The sequence below is a fragment of the Bidens hawaiensis genome, unplaced genomic scaffold, assembly GCF_021521415.1.
Source record: "Bidens hawaiensis isolate Kalapana, Puna unplaced genomic scaffold, B.hawaiensis_p1.1 tig00127665_1, whole genome shotgun sequence".
NCBI lineage: Eukaryota > Viridiplantae > Streptophyta > Magnoliopsida > Asterales > Asteraceae > Bidens > Bidens hawaiensis.
Window position 1 is genome coordinate 1 of NW_027504831.1, and position 18,214 is coordinate 18,214.

Here is an 18,214-nt window from a genome sequence, read left to right on the forward strand (position 1 = left end):
AAACATTCACATATAGACATCCTAGATAAACCCAAACATGTTGAACATTACCACAAACATAACCATCACAGTCCAACTTGTCGAATTTGAGACTAACATGATAACAAATGAATAAAGCCAATACAAAACATATATAAAATGTAAAAGAAGATGTGAAAATAAAAACTAAAAGCTAAAAGAAACGATATATAATTGGTGGCTTGGGGCAGTTGGTTCCTAACTTTTATACTAAAAGGAGAAGGAAACCACCCTTACACCTACACTTGCCACGTACCCTCACTCCCAACGTGTCACCATCTTTTGACGTCAGAAACCACTGTCAACATCCACCATTATCTTCCATAAATACTCACTTCTCCCGCTTTGGTTTCTGCCAATAATATTAATAAACATGACTCAACACCGACCCACCGATCCGCTTAAACTCCGATCTTCACCACCGATCCACCTTCAATTCATTGATATATGTTACAAAGTAAAGACCCAAAATAATAATAACAATGGTGTCATTCAAAGCTTGTTTGGACAAGCTACAAGTACTGGTACTGATACTGATAATATTATCCATGAACGAACCATCTTGCATGGGATAACCGGGATGGTCCACCCTGGTGAGCTTCTGGCCGTTCTAGGTCCGTCGGGAAGCGGGAAGTCCACGCTTCTCAATGCGCTAGCTGGGAGACTCCCAGAGCAGTGCTTTACTGGGAAAGTACTGGCTAACGGCCGGAAGCTAAATAAAGCGGTTCTTAAAAGAACTGGCTTTGTGACGCAGGATGACGTGCTTTTCCCGCACCTTACTGTGCGGGAAACTTTAATATTCTCCTGCGTCTCCCGAGGAGTTTATCTCGGCGGGAGAAGATTGCGGTTACAGATTCGGTTATTTCCGAGGTGGGATTGTGTAAATGCGCAAACACCATAATTGGAAATACGTTTATTCGTGGAGTTTCGGGTGGCGAACGCAAGCGCGTGAGCATCGCTCATGAGTTATTGGTGAACCCCAGTTTTGTTAATCCTGGACGAACCAACGTCAGGGCTAGACTCGACGGCTGCGCACAGGCTGATCACCACTTTAGGTGGGCTGGCCCACCAGAATGGGAAAAGTGTGGTGACGTCGGTGCACCAGCCGTCGAGCAGGGTGTTTCAAATGTTCGATTCGGTACTGGTATTGTCCGAAGGGCGATGCATTTATTTCGGAAAGGGGTCGTAGGCGATGAGATACTTCGAGTCGGTCGATTTTCGGCCGTCTTTTCAGGTGAATCCTGCTGATTTTCTGCTTGATCTTGCAAACGGTATGTTTCTATTGCATATTTGACTTTTAGTTAAAGTTTGTTGACTTGATATGTATGTCTAGTCAAGTACATTTATTGTGTCGTCCAAACCTCAAACAATCGTTGGTGCACATCAAGTGAAAAGAAATGGCCACTAGATTAGTACAGCCAAAAATATGTATCAATCAATATTATTGTTACGACTTATGCCCCCTAGATTCTTGACGTGACGTGTCATACTCAAAATTTAAGTTATGAATTAATTCAAGGTGTACTATACGTACAGTGCCTAATCTTATACAAGATATATAGACAGTGTGAAAAAGGTTATACGGTTCTATGGCCATCATTAGTGTGTATTCCATCTGGTCGGTCAGTACTATTATACGTCTTGTATGATTTGGACGAATACCAATTCATAAGCTCAATGAGTTATAATACAACATCGTATAACTTGTATAACGTATAATCTTAATTTGTACAATATGACTTGTTAGTGGTGTGTGGTGATGCATATATTCTTGTACCCTTAATACAATTATGACCGATCAAATCAGTAAACACTAAAGTAAATCCGGTTCAGCTAGATAATTTAATGTAAGGAGCTAGATTAATTGAGTAAGAAGGTTTGGTTGAGTAAGTAGGTTTAAATGTTTAATTTTAAGGACTTGGTAGCTTAACAATTTGTATTACAAAGGGGTACAAATGAGTCGAGCTCAACCGTTTAATACATATTAATTAATTTTTATATATTTCAAAAAAATTATAATTTTTTTAATTATAATTGATATATAACATAATATATATTTTTTAGTATTTTTTTCATAACATATTACATATATTCATGAGACGATATAGAGTAGATCATGAGCAGCTTAACTCGTTTTCACTGTTGTGAAACTCAAAAATGAGCATGGAAACCGAATAATCACTTAAAATGTGCTATGTATTTACATATATGGTATTATTATATGTTACAAATGTCTTTATAATTTTGTGAAAAATAATAAAAAAAAATAAGTATTTATAAAATAATAAAACTGATCGCACCAATTAGATCCGATCCAACTAATTAGGCATTTAGGCTAGTTTGAACTTTGATTTGTCATTTTCAAAAACACTATATATCAAATTATATTGGAACATTAGATTAAAACTAGTGAAATTATTGGATCCTGACCCCAATATTTGTCGTGTCTATTGTCTAATATGAAATATCATAAAATGATTAAAAATATCGCTAAATCTGATCAAGTACTTTTAAGTTTTAATAATCATTTCTATAATTCTACATGTGAAAACATTTGGAGATGAGTTCTTTATTTTAATATATATATATTTTAATCTTTAACGTTTTTTTATGATTTATTATGCATAAAGAAACCAAAATAAATTCGAGTATTTATAATTTATAATTTACATGAATCTCAAACTTTTTGTGTAGCTAGATACATAGAGCTGGCCGATCCATATTGTCACCCAAATGTCTCATCAATATCAATATCTACAACATTAATGTATAAATACGATATTTATATTTGATTTTTATAATTACATAGTTATTGAGAAGAATATAATGAGTCTAGACTCTAGAAAACCAACTTGCCATATGTGCCCCCACACTAAAAGGCTGTGATAGATACATACACATGCACACGAAACTTTGTAAATACTTTTATAAAAATCTTTTTTCAAATTATAATTTAGGTTGGAATTTTATTTGAATTGCTATTCTTATTACAATAGTTTTTAGTTTTTGTAACGAATTTAATCGGTAAAGTTGTACTTACATTTTTAGTTAGTGGTAAGGCGGTGGTGGAGGCATTTAACTATACTTTTGTTGGTAAATATCTAGTAAAATTAGGTTAGAAAATGAATCACATGTCACTTTAATTATTGTATGGGTGGTGTGAGCCTATGATATTATCAAGCAATGGATATTAAAATATAATACACGCTAAGCCAGTTATGGGCTGACATTTTAGTTATATTCTAAACATCTAAATAAATTGAATAAATATTTGATATTTAACCTAAAAGAAATTGGTAATAATAATACAATTTTATTTTATATTTATATGATAGTGGTTACATTCAATAGCTCTGTCATTATTAGAAGAAAAGAAATCAGTTAGGCTATGTGTAGTGGAGGGGTTATAAACGGGGCGAATTGTGACATGTGGTACCCAATCAGCAAAATGGGCGAATTTGTTTTTAGGGTGTAATGGTGTAGGGGCTACAAATTGGGCACACAGTATCTTTTTTTATTATTTTCTTTTTATAATTAAACTAATCAAATAAAAACAATTTCTTCAAATAATTAAATAAAAACGCATTAAAATTAAAAAGAAATACAAAAAAAAAATACATAACTAAAAATATAAAAAAAACATATAGCTCGGTTGGCGTACATGTTTAGGTTCGGGTCGGGAAATTGAAACGGATAGTTCGGTTGGTTTAGGTTCATCGGGTTCCATTGTAAGTTCACGTTCGGTTGGTTTTGCGAACCATGATGTTGACCGAAAGGACGGAATGGGTGGTTCGGTTGGTTCGGGTTGTTTCTAGGATTCATTTTTCATATACATATATATACACACACAACATATATACATATACATATACATATATATATCACACACAACATGTATACATATATCTATACTATATATAATACACCAAACAAGGGCAAATTAAGACATCCATTTTAAGTAATTTACAACACTTAAAACATAAGGTACATGTGTTAGTAAGGGTAAACATGTCTTTTAAACACAATCCATTCAACTTACAAGTTTGGTCCCTCATCTTTAACCATATTATGTTTTTAATTTAACTTGTAAACTAACTTCCCACCCATGATTTTTAAACGCCTATAGCCTTTTCATACGTTAATATTTTTATAAACAAATTGCACTATAAAAACTAGCATTTTATTCCTTTTAATTTGGATATGATACTGTTGTAATTTTTTTCATTTTAAATAAATTAATATGTTACGTAGGGGTGTTCAGTGTCGGTTTTGATGGTTTTTAAGTTAAACTTGTGAGTCCAACCGTTAATACTGATTTTTTGTCGTCAAAACCAAACTCAGCCATTGAAAGTTAAAACCGAATCGTTACTAACGGCCTTGTTCCAGTTTGGTTTCACAGTTTAAACTTTAATAATAAATTTAGTTTAAAATAATTAATAATTTAAATGTACCGTCAATTTTAACTAAAAACCAACATAATGTGATACTTGAGATGATCATAAATAAAAAATGATAATTCTAGCCACATAAATGGTAAATATTAATGGAAGATCTAGGACGTGAAATAATAACAATAAAGATCACAAAAAGAATCATATTGCAATTAGGTTAATTTACAATCTATTCTGGTTTCAAATGGCCAGTTGCCGATATAAACTGCGAACCAATCGTTCACTACGTTTTGAAAATTTTGAAACCGACCAACAAACCGAAAGTAAAAAAGAAAAAGAAAAAAGAAGTCAAACCAATGACCGATTTAAACGATTTCAAGGTTTTAACCGAACCATAAACACTTATATTTGTACGTGATTAACAGGTTCAAATACCCGCTGCATCGCGCAGGCACCCATCTAGTATATATATATATACACACACAACACATATACATACACATATATATATATATATATATATATATATATATATTATATATCACACACACAACATATATACATATACATATATATACAATAGTAATATAATAATATATAATATAATAATAATAACCTTCATCTCCTCTAGGCGATAATTAAACCCCGCCCCCGTCCCAAATCGCCCACATATCGCCGGGGGGGGGGGGGGGGCGGTGTTAGCGCCCAAATTCGCCCCTTTTCACTCCTAACTCACGCCCACTACAGATAGCCTTACATAAAAGTTAGATCCTTGAAAAGTAGATGTGTGTAAGACTATTTATAACCCATTAGGGACATGCCAAATAAACGTTACCTGATGGTCATCACGAACTTCACTCTCTCTCTCTCCTCTCCCATGTATTGCATACTTTTCTCTAACCACCCTTCTATGGAAAAGGCTAGGGCCTCACCATGCACGATTTGTCGATAAACCGAGTAATCATACGGGTTAATGAACGACAACCTTATTTTAAACCCTTTAATAGTAGATAAAGGGAAAAGGCGATCACTTAATAATATATATACTTTCCTAAACAAACACTCAGGGCCGTCTTTGAGGCATGACAGGGTAGTCGACGACCACAGGCCCGACACCCTGCTAGGCCTGAATTTTTTTTTCAAAAAAAATTATATGTATTTTTATAAAAAAAAAATATGTATAATCAATGTTTCAACACAATTACATAACTACTAGTTTGGTCTAGTAGTAAAGGGCTATGACATATAACCTAAATGTTGTGAGTTCTAGTCTTATTTAAGACAATTTTAAGCTTATTTTTATACATACAGTTTTTACACAACTCAAATCATAATTAAATAAGCCCATTTAAAATTAAATTGTTATATCCAACAAAATGTTTCTTTTACTTAAGGGTAAAAAAAATTTTCGCATTTGACCCAAAAAAATTTTCGCCTTCTCAGAGCCGGCCTTGCAAACACTATATGACTTATATTCCGATACATTTTTATTGGAATAGTTTTACATAGTTTCCAAATTCTATTTTTGGTGCTAGTGGGTGTATTATCTTGTAGCTTGCCACATGGAAGTATTGAAACATAACACGGGTGTCTGGCCCTGGAAGATAGTCCACTTGGATATATTCATACCGACTTGTTGGTTCCCAAAGCCACCAAGGTTGGTCTTTTATTGGAAAAGATAAAACCTTTAATACAATAATAGGTAGGGAAGTCTTTACTTCAAGTATTTTTCAAGTATTTTAGATGACAAAAATTCGTCGTTAAAAAAAACTGAGATTTATAGCCTAAAATACCGTGTTTGGGTTCATCCGTCTTATAGTTAATATTAATAGATTTACATTACACCATGCTTGTAAGTTCTTTTCTTTTTTGAAGACTTGTACCCAATGCTTTCAACCCTTTGGCATTTAAAAGTTTTACCTTTGTCAGCCGACTACCAACCCCTTGCCCGTTCGTTGTAAGTAGAGTAACATATTTCACACTTTTTTTTTAGAATCATTTAATCGTAGTTTGATTTCTTTTTTTGTTAATTTGTAAATTAAAATTACTTAATACATTTAACAACATTTTTGTTTTTTTATTATTGATCAATACATTTAGAGAAAAAGTTTTCTAAATCAAATTCTATACGTTTCTGTCAGAAAGGCCATTTTAACTTGCCACTATGATGATTTGGAAAGAGCATCTTTTCCACAAAAGGAACTATTGAAGCAATAATAATAGGACATGTCACTATAATAGTGATTAATAATTTTTATTTTTTATAGTTTGTAGTGGGGAATAAAGTTTCCTCAGTACCTTTATCCATTTTATAAAACTTTATGATTATTCCACGAATTTTATTATTTTTCTGTTATATTATAATGTAGAATAATAACTTTGATCTAAATTATCACACGTTAATATAGTTTAGACGTAACATGTTATTTTACTTAAAACTATAGAGAAAAATTATATAAACAGTCGTGTAATTAAGCCAATTTTATGTATTACGATGATTGAAAACTTTGTATCACATATAACTTGATTTAATTTGTGATAGGCGTGTGGCAGCAAGACAATGTAACTGAAAAAGAGAGGCCAAACATAAAGCAAGCCTTGATATCGTCTTACAACGATTTGCTAGCATCGAAAGTAAGAGACGCGTGTCTGGATACTGTTTCGAAAGGGCATGCGCTTACGCCTGTGAAGAGTCGAGAGCCAAAGGAGTACAGGACGAAATGCACAAACGTTGTGACCACATGGTTCAACCAGTTCTTTGTTCTCATCCAAAGAAGCCTCAAGGAAAGAAAACACGAAACCTTCAACCCACTCCGCGTCTTCCAAGTAATCGCAGCCTCGTTGCTAGCCGTTTCATGTGGTGGCATTCAGATTATAGGGATGTCCAAGACCGACTCGGCCTCCTGTTCTTCTTTTCCATATTTTGGGGCGTGTTTCCATCGTTCAATGCAGTGTTCGCGTTCCCTCAAGACCGAGCAGTTTTCATGAAAGAAAAAGCTTCCGGGATGTACTCGCTATCCTCGTATTTCATGGCCCGAATAGTGGGAGATGCACCCATGGAACTCATTTTACCAACCATGTTTCTTTCAATAACCTACTGGATGTGTCGGCTAAAACCTGAACTTGGTGCCTTCCTATTGACCTTGTTGGTCTTGCTAGCATATGTTCTTGTTTCCCAGGGACTCGGGTTCGCAGTTGGTGCGATTATAATGGATGCTAAGCAAGCATCTACGGTAGTAACCGTGACAATGCTTGCATTTGTTTTAACCGGGGGGTATTACGTGCATAAAGTGCCTAGTTTCATTGCTTGGATGAAATACATATCTTCAACATTTTACAATTACAGGTTACTCATCTATGCACAATATGGACAAGGGCGAGACATATGGTATATGTTGGGTTGTTTTCAGTATCACGATAAACATGCAAGCTGCAAGTTTATTGAAGACGATATTGAAGGTCAAGTATCCATTGCTTCGTGCATAGTTGTTTTGCTTGTTATGTTCTTTGGTTATAGATTATTGGCGTACCTAGCCCTAAGGCGAATCATGGCATGAGTCGAGTCATAGCGTAACTATGTTTTGTAACAGCCATGCGCGATAGTAGGAAAACGCACACAAGATGTTGCGATTAACGGATTCAAGTTATAGATACTTAAATAAATGTAAAGTGTTCTATTTTTCATCTCATTTGACAACAACGGAAAGAACTAATTATTTCTTTTGTTATTGCACCCATAGTAGGTTGTATTTTACATAACTTAGATACCGAACTTTGTAACACAGCACACACATTGCAACAAAATTGTGTTGTCTAACAGACATCGACTTGTGTGGTTGAATGACACGATTGTGTGTTTATCGTCATGGTTGAGTAACGATATAATGAGACATAAGATTCCTTATCTAAAATCGTTTTTCCCGCAAAATAGACATGTTAAGAACTTCCTCTCGTCATTTGCCTGCTCGTGTTTTGGTCGTATCAGGCTTACGCAGTTTGATACTACGATTACTCTCAACTTTTGGGATTTGAAAAACCAATACTTTGTCAATCCGTTCACACTGACCGTTATATATGCATCTTAGTATGATCATCATGTTTTATCACAACAAATAATGGTAAAGTGGAACATCATATACTTTCGACACAAACAAAGAAAAATAAAGGTTTCCACCAAAATCAACAATTGTTTATTAAAGTATCTAGAATTCTAGATGCAACATATTACACAGGGGATTAATTAAATTTAACCTATAGTACAAACCAATAAAATCAATTATATATTTAACCAACCATAATATTAACGAGTTTACTTGACTATGTCGCCAATCGTCATCACAATTCACAAGATCCTTGTTTGTGCCGAAGACCCTCAAAGTTTATCTCAACATTATGAAAACTTAGCGAAAACCATGTTTAAAACTTCTCACGTTGTAATTATCACTCAAAATTTTTAAAGAGTTTTACAAGTTCTTATTTAAAACTTTTTAACCATGATTTTGAAACCACATTTACAACACTTCGTATCCAACTTAAAGTATTGCAGTATCCTCAATGCAACTTCTAAGTTACAATTAAGTTAATAATAATTAAGCTAGAAAAATAAAAAATATATGTATTATTAATCATTTTTTAAGGCCTCACGATTGCTTTTTGACGTATACAACATCGTTTTTAAACCTCTCCATAAGCCTGTGGTGATGGATGAAATCTTGCAAGTGTATCTAGTGAACACACCTGAAGAAACGTGGATCTACTCACTAGTAGCAGATCTACTTTCCTCGGGTGTGATTATACTATTTCACCGATGGTTCTTCTGGATTTGTGTTCTTTCACCTACAAAATGAACAGCGCCGTTACTTACCCCTCAGAAAGGGACAGAGGGGTCCTCTTTGGGGTAACCCTCCGGCGTGAGAATCAGTATATTGTCGAGAAGATGATAATGTGTGTAAGGGAATCTCAAGAGTATTGCTTAATAGCTGAATACGCTCTGATTGTGAGACTGTGTGTTTGTATGTAACTGACTGTGAGTGAATGTAATTCAATATGATTGAATGTGAATATCACTGCCTGTAACTGTCAATGATTGAGTATGAATGTCCCCATCAAAGTGGAGTTGATGCTGTATTTATAGTGCTAGGGTTTCCACTAATTGAGCTGAGATCAGATTAGGGTTTTGTTGGCCTCCTCTAATCGATTTGCGCCACGTGTCCTCGGAGACACCTGGTGCTTTTTCATTGGTTATAATCACGTGGTAACCCATGAGTCATGCTGAGCTGTCCACCTTTCATTTAGCAGCTGTCAACATCAGCATATCCTTATTCCTTAAAAAGATGCCTTCTGGAAGGTTGTCTGACGTGCACAATCAAGGTTGCCCTAATCCTGATTTGTATAAGGACGAGGTTGATTATGTGCACGTGTGATATGCGCCCATCCTGAGGATGCGCGAGGTCTTCTCTTTATTCTCACGCGCAGATATTTCATGCGCAGATGTGATATGCACGAGCATGTGATATGCGCCGCGCGCTGATGCGCTGCGCGCATATGTGATGCGCTAGCACATGTGTGCCTGGGCAGATGTGATATGCACGAGCATGTGATATGCGCCACGCGCTGATGCGCCGCGCGCATATGTGATGCGCGAGCATATGTGTGCCTGGGCATATGATGCCTGAGCATGTTTTGTATGCGCCATGCGCATAGGTTTTGGCTTTGTGCCTTCATAATGTCTTTATCTTGTGGGTTGACCCGCCTTGCTCGGTGTTGAGGCGGGTACATACCTCTTCAAGCCCCCCCAGTCTAATGTGTGTCTTATCTCGCGCGAGCGCGGTAAGATAGATATTAGACTTACTGATTTGGTCTTTTAACGGGTTTTTGTCGTTTTCTTGGTTGTTTCCATCGTTGCGCGAAGTTCTATCCATTTGGTTGAAACGAAGGGTCCAAACACGTGGTTAGTTGGTGGTGACGTGCGCCGTAAACGTGTCAGACGTTTCGTGTGCTCGAGGTGCTACAGTTGCCTTTCATGTCCCCTCACACAGCTGTCTTGAACACGTGTCGCGCTCGCATTGGTTAGCACCTGCGAGTGGGGGCGCGTCTCTGCTCCGTGGCAGGTCGGTTACATTTTTATGTCCCCTCAACAGTGTTAGGGACACGTGCCGCGCCCTCGTTGGCTTGCACCTGCGAGTGGGGGCGCGTGAAATCCGATCAGTTGCCACATTTCTCTCCCCTGGGCCTATAAAAGCAGGCCCTTAGGAAATTTTTTATCTTCATCTTCATTGTTGCTAATTTTCGAGTTTCTGCCTTTCATATTCTGAATTGAGTATTTTCATCGTTTCGAAACTTCTATTATTTGCTGCTGCAGTTGTATGTCTGATAGTTCAGACTCGTCTAACCCCTCAATTACCTCTATTGCCTCTCGAAGACGCCGTGTGAAATCTGTGGTGATGTCGACATTGAAGCAAAAGGGGAAGGGGAAGAGGGTTGTTGAGACCACATCGGAGGAAGTAGGGAGGACCAAGGCCACCAAAAGGTGGAATGAAATCCCCTGCAAATTGAGGCAGGCCGATCTCGACAGCCTCATCGCCTCTCAGGGTTTTCCCACCCTGTTTGGCTGCATGTTGCCTGGGGCCGGGCAAACGGCGGCGGACCCGCCTGCCGGCTATATTTCATTGTACACCCATTTTTTCACCCACTGCAACCTTCGTCTTCCGATGACAAGGTTTGTAGGCGCGGTGTTACGTTTTTTCGGGATTCATATATCCCAAGTCCATCCGTTTGGATTTGTGCGCATGACTCATTTCGAGTTCATGTGCAAATCACAGCGCGAGGAGCCCACCCCTCGGCGCTTTCAATTTTTTTACAAGCCCAAGATCCAAGATTCTTGGATCTCCTTTATTCCTCGCAGTCAGAAAGTGAAGTGCTCTACTGTTTCATTCAAGAGCCTTCATGACTGGTCTGAGAGGTTTTTTTACATAAGGGCTGGTGTAATCCCCATCCGCATGACGATGAGCGCGATCGATTCTGCGCCCGCGGATGCGGATGTTATTAAAAACCCAACCGGCGCCTGGGTTAAGAAACTGACCGCCGAACCATCCCCCGCGAAGAAAATTTGCGAGGAGGCGCTGGTGGGGGTCGGCATGAGTAAGCTATGGGCCGACAGCGCGCTTGAGCCCGTTATCCAAGTCGACGGGTTGTGTAAGTTTATTTCATTGCTTTATTTATTTTTCTGCGCGAACATAATTCTTTTGCTGATATCACTTGACTTGTTTTTGCGCAGTCACCAAGGATTATATCCTTGCCGCTTATGATGATCAAGTGGAGGGTGGCTCCGTCGCGCTTGGCGCTGGGGAGGTTGGTTTCCCAGATCGCTTCGATGACATGTTCATCCCAGTGGATCTGGATTTTGACTTTGACAGTGACGCGCCTGGTAAGCCTTTGCACTTGTGCTCATTCCTTTAGAATACCCAAGTTTATTAACAGTTCTGTTGCTTGTTTTTGCAGATGCGCTTGAAAACTACGAGCTGGAGCTCGCGGAAGAGGAGGAGGAGGAAGAGGAGGCGCCCCTACTAAAACGCAAAGCTAAGGGGAAATCTGGCGCAGGGGCCAGTAAGAAACAGAAGAAAGATGACACCCCTGTCGCTCATCCCCATGCTCAAACAAAGGGACCTAAGGAAACCCAGGTGTTTACCACCAAGGTTTCTTTAGCTTCCCTGCCTGTGAGAGTGGGCAGACCTCCTGTCCACTTGAGGTATGGTGGCGTCACCTCCTGTAACACCCCGACCAAAGGCGGATTATACATCGGGGCGCCACATATTGTTTCATTACTCGTGACACTATTGGGTGTCAATATTTAATAAATACATTCATTCGCGCAGGCGCCGGGTAAACACAAGATATAAATAAACCAACATAAATTAATATATTATAAATCATAATATTCGAACAGCAATAACTTGTCTTGATACATTTTAATCTAGGTCCAAAAGTAAAAACGTCCTACGCGTCCACAAGCTCCAAAAGTAGCTACAGCAAACCTGAACATGTGTTAAAATAAACGTCAAACACTTGCGTGTTGGTGAGAAATCAAGTTTAATACAATACATAGATAACAATAAATCTGCGCGCAACATGTGTATGTCTGGTTTTCAACAAGGGTGTAATCTGATCGGGACCAACTCTAAGATTCATAAGACTGCCAGTGCTCACAATTGAGCTCACAAACAAGACAAACTGTGCATGTGTATACAAAAGAGAAAATCATAAACGATAGTTCTCCCGTGTTCATCTAATGGTACCATGAAAACTGCGGAATAGACCGACAAGACGGTTAATGATCCACACATACAAATAAACAGCCAAGTCTACGTCCTCAACACATGGGATACTGCGCGACTAAAGTTCATAAACAAGTTTAAGACTCTAAGTTTGTATGAACACATGAACATCCCAAAACATTAAAAGCAAAAAGGGATTAGGTACGAGATTACTCACTTGATAAACGATGCGGTGTAAGATAAAGCAAGAACCAACTTTAAACAAGCACAAGTTAACCTATAAATAAGATTATTGTTTTAATGATTGGTTTAAGTCTTGATTATAAGTTAGCATAATTAATAAGTAAATTATTATATATAACATATATATTACCGAAAATCAGGGCAGAGGAGAGGAGAAAACGGAGGCAAGAGAAGAAGACGGCAGAGAGAGCAAGGGGCAAGAGAACAGGAGAGATTAAGTGTTTTGTGTGTGTAGTGTTATGAAAATATTGTTATTATTTATAGGAAAACCCTAGGAGACATAATCCCTAGAAAAGGGGGAAAGGATCTTTAACAGGATCAAGCAAAAGATATCAAAAAGCATAAGAAAACAAAAGCAAAAGATATGGAAAGATATGCAGCTGCAGAGGCAAGATAAAGCTGACAGGTTAACAGTAAAAAAAAAGCATGGGCGGGTCAGATAAAGGTACTGGTCAAGCATGGCAAAAGCAGATCTCAAAAGATAATGTCAGTCACTTTTTCTGCCAACCAATGGGGTTGGTGCGCCAAAAGTGGCTTTTCAGACATAAAGCAGATTAGGTCAACAGCTCAAAGATAAGACAACACAAAAGCAACGGCTAGATTAAACAGAAGAAAACTCAAAGGGTTCAGCGCGAGAAGGCTAAGGCGCGAAGGCAGACACAGAAGGTCAAGAGAGCGCGAGCGCGAAGGCAGACAGAAACAACCTTAACGCGTCGCGGAAAGAACTACATTTCTAAGCGCGTCGCGGGAAGAATCACATTTCTTAGCGCGCCGCGGGAGGAACTAGAATTCCTAGCGCGCCGCGGGAAGAACTATAATTCTTCGCGCGTCGAGGGATGAATTACAATTCTTAGCGCGCTGCGAGAACTACAATCCTTAGCGCGTCGCGGGAAGAACTACCGTTCTTAGCGCGCTGCGAGAAGAACTACAATTCTTAGCGCGCTGCGAGAAGAGTTCGTCTCGCGTATCGCTGAAACAGGTGGTCTTCACGCAGGCTTCCTTGCAAGGGGTCTGCGCAGACAACCTTAGGCGGGAAGGAACAAAAGAGTTAGAAGAAAAAGAGGAAAACAAGGCTTAAGGGCGGGACGGCGACAAGAGGGAAAAGAAGGCGGAAAGAGAGAAGGAGAGGGACGGGACGGCGGAAAGAAAGAGAGAGAAAGAGGCTGGAAGGAAAATATATTATTATTATTAAAAATAAAGTATAAGTATAAATAAATATCACATCATAAAAGAAAGAGTTCGGGTCAGAGAAACGGGTACCTGGGTCGGGTCGGATCGGGGCAGATGTCACAGTCTCCCCTACTTTAAGAAATTTCGTCCCGAAATTTATCTCGAAGTAGGTTGCGCAGAGAACAGGTGCGGGTACTTGATCTTCATTTGATCTTCCCTTTCCCATGTAAACTCGGCTCCGCGCTTGGACTCCCATCGAACTTTAACAATAGGGATACGACTGCGCTTGGTTTTGCTTAACCTCGCGATCCATAATCTCAACAGGCTTCTCAACGAAATGCATAGTTTCATCAACTTGAACTTCATCAAGTGGAATGTGAAGGTTCTCATCAGCTAAACACTTCTTGAGATGGATACATGGAACGTTGGATGCACATTACTGAGCGCGGGCGGCAGGTCAAGTCTGTAGGCAACTTTTCCCACACGCGCGAGAATCTTGAATGGTCCAACATATCGAGGAGCAAGCTTACCCTTCTTCCCAAAGCGGACAACACCTTTCCAAGGCGACACTTTGAGGAGAACAAGATCACCAACTTGAAATTCGAGAGGCTTTCGCCTACGATCTGCGTAACTCTTTTGTCGGCTTCTGGCAGTCAGCAGATGATCACGGATCTTGGCGATTTTATCTGTTGTCTCTTGAACAAGTTCGGGTCCTGTGATTTGAGTTTCTCCCACTTCGCTCCAACAAATCGGGGAGCGGCACTTACGACCGTAAAGTGCTTCAAATGGGGCCATACCGATACTGGAATGATAGCTGTTATTATAAGAGAACTCAATCAAAGGCAGGTGTGAATCCCAATTACCTCCAAAATCAAGAACACAAGATCGGAGCATATCCTCAAGAGTCTGAATAGTTCGCTCAGACTGACCGTCAGTCTGGGATGATATGCCGTACTCATGTCCAAGCGAGTTCCTAGCGCAGATTGGAGAGATTTCCAAAAGCGAGATATAAAACGGCCATCGCGATCGGATATGATGCTCAAAGGAGTACCATGGCGGCAGACAATTTCCTTGACATAAAGCTGCGCGAGTTGCTCAACACGGTAGTTTTCACGAATGGGCAGAAAGTGAGCAGACTTAGTCAAACGATCCACTATTACCCAAATGCTATCATGTTTGCTTGCTGTCAAAGGTAACTTGGTAATAAAGTCCATCGCTACACATTCCCATTTCCACGTAGGAATTTCTGGTTGTTCGAGCAAACCAGATGGGCGTTGGTGTTCAGCTTTTACTTTAGAACAAGTCAGGCATCTAGCTACGAACACAGCAATATCCTTCTTCATACCGGGCCACCAATAAGTAATGCGCAAATCCTTGTACATCTTATCAGCGCCAGGATGAATAGAATACCGAGATTTGTGCGCTTCACTCAGGATATCAGCGCGAAGATTCACATCAAAGGGAATCCAGATGCGATTGAGATAGCAGAGAATTCCACTCAGATTAGGCACAAAATGCGCTTCCGCGCCACACGCTAACTCGGCGCGAAGGTTACCATTACTGATGGATGCGCGCTGCGCGTCACGAATACGCGATTCAAGGTTGCTTTGAATCGGCGCAAAGTGAAGATGCGTGCGCTGGCAAAATACGGTTAAGCTGGCAGGGTTTTCGGCTGAGCGCATCGGCTACCACATTAGCCTTACCAGGATGATACCGGATCTCACAATCGTAATCGCTGATGAGTTCGTTCCATCGGCGTTGTCTCATGTTAAGTTCCTTCTGATCAAAGATATGCTGAAGGCTTTTATGGTCAGTGTAAAGGATACACTTAGTACCATAAAGGTAGTGTCTCCAGATCTTCAAGGCAAAAACAACTGCACCAAGTTCGAGGTCGTGAGTTGTATAATTCTTTTCATGAACCTTGAGTTGCCTTGATGCGTAAGCGATAACCTTGCCTCGTTGCATAAGAACACAACCGAGACCTTGGTTGGAGGCATCGCAGTACACGACAAAATCATCATTACCCTCAGGTAGCGCAAGAACAGGAGCTTCACACAACAAACGCTTGAGCGTTAGAAAGGCTTCTTCTTGCTTCGAGCCCCAAATATACGGTTTACCTTTGTGCGTTAGAGCTGTTAAAGGCAAAGCGATCTTCGAGAAGTTCGAAATGAAACGCCGGTAATAACCAGCTAAGCCCAGAAAGGAACGGATCTCAGAAGGAGAGGATGGCGTAATCCAGTTCTTGATTGCTTCAATTTTGGATGGGTCGACATGAATACCCATCTTGTTTACAACATGACCAAGAAACTGTACTTCATCGACCAAAATTCACACTTGGAGAGCTTGGCAAAGAGCTGCTCGGTTCGAAGCTTTTGCAACACCAACCGAAGATGTTGCTCAAGCTCGGCCTTGGTCTTAGAATAAATCAGAACGTCATCGATAAACACAATCACGAATTTATCCAAGAAAGGCCTACACACCCGATTCATTAGATCCATGAAAACGGCGGGTGCGTTGGTTAAACCGAAGGACATGACCAAGAATTCAAAATGGCCATAACGAGTTCGAAAAGCTGTCTTCGGAACATCTTCATCGCGGGATGCGCAACTGGTGATAGCCAGAGCGGAGATCAATCTTCGAGAAACAAGAGGCACCTTGGAGTTGATCAAAGAGGTCGTCAATACGCGGTAAGGGGGTACCGGTTTTTAATGGTGAGTTTGTTCAACTCGCGGTAATCAATACACATGCGAAACGATCCATCTTTCTTTTTAACGAACAACACCGGAGCACCCCAGGGCGAAGAGCTAGGGCGGATGAATCCTTTAGCAGTCAACTCTTGAAGTTGGCTTGCCAATTCTTGCATCTCAGCGGGTGCAAGACGATAAGGAGATTTAGCTACGGGGGAAGCACCAGGGACAAGATCAATACGGAACTCGACTTCACGAGCGGGAGGGATACCAGGAAGATCATCAGGAAAAACTTCAGGGAAATCACGCACAACAGGGATATCGCGAAGCTTCTTTTCTTCAGCAGGTTTAACCACATGGGCTAGAAATGCAATACACTTCTTCCGCATGAGTCTTTGGGCTTCGGCGCAAGACATAAGTTTAAGACCACTGGAGGGTTTTTCGCCGTAGATATGAAGATCACCATTTTCTCGAGGAATGCGAATCAACTTCTTGGCGCAAATAACTTCGGCGCGATTCTTCGAGAGCCAGTCCATACCAATGATAACATCAAAGCTTCCAAGAGGCATGGGGATGAGGTCAATCAGAAAATCGTTTTCGTTAAGGTTAAGCGTACAATCTTTAATCACTGAGTTTATTAAAACAGTTTCACCATTAGCCAATTCAACTGAAAAATCTTCTTTTAAATCGTTGCGCGGTCGCGCAAGCTTCTGCTCGAAGGCGCGAGAGATAAAACTTCGATCGGCGCCAGTATCAAAAAGTACAGAAGCATAAAATCCGTTAAGCAAAAATGTACCATTAACTACGTCATTATTCGCTTGCGCTTGGTGCGCGGTTATGTTAAAAGCTCGTCCACGCGTTACTTGGTTTGAAATCTGGTTCACCGGATTCGCTTGTGTAATCTGAACTTGTAGTCTCGGGCACGCGTTCCGGAAATGACTGGGATCACCGCAGTTAAAGCACGATCTGGGTCGTGGGTTTTGGTAGGTTGGTTGAGGGTTTTTGCGGGTAGACTGGTGGTGTTGGCGCAATTGGATTGGCGAGAAGGACCCTACAGTTTTCTGCAAGGTGACCAGCGCGGCCACATCGGGTACAAAGTCGACATGGGACTTGAGGTGGGTGGTGGAGTCTACAGGTTGGGCAAAAGGGGTGGTTTCCTGTGTAAGGTTTCTTAGTTGGCGGGGCAGGGAGTGCTGGATTGGTTAAGGCATAGTTATGGGCTATAGGAGGTGTTGGGTAGGTTGACAGTGGGTTAGGCGCATAAACTGGAGGTTGGTATGCGGGTTGCTGGACAATGGGCGGGTTGATAAGCGCATAGGCCTTGCGCCTGCGCTTGAGGTTGTTACGGTTTGAGGGTTCTGGTTTGGTTTCTGTTGGTTCAGGAACAGTCTTGGTGAGTTTGGTCTTTTCTGTTCCCCGCAGGAACAAGGTT

The 18,214-nt window shown here is 40.1% G+C and overlaps 1 pseudogene; it reads left to right on the forward strand.

Annotated features, from left to right (window-relative positions):
* The first annotated feature begins 51 nt into the window (after nt 1-51).
* On the forward strand, nt 52-8,314 carry LOC143608305 (ABC transporter G family member 25-like; annotated as a pseudogene).
* The last annotated feature ends 9,900 nt before the right edge of the window (nt 8,315-18,214 follow it).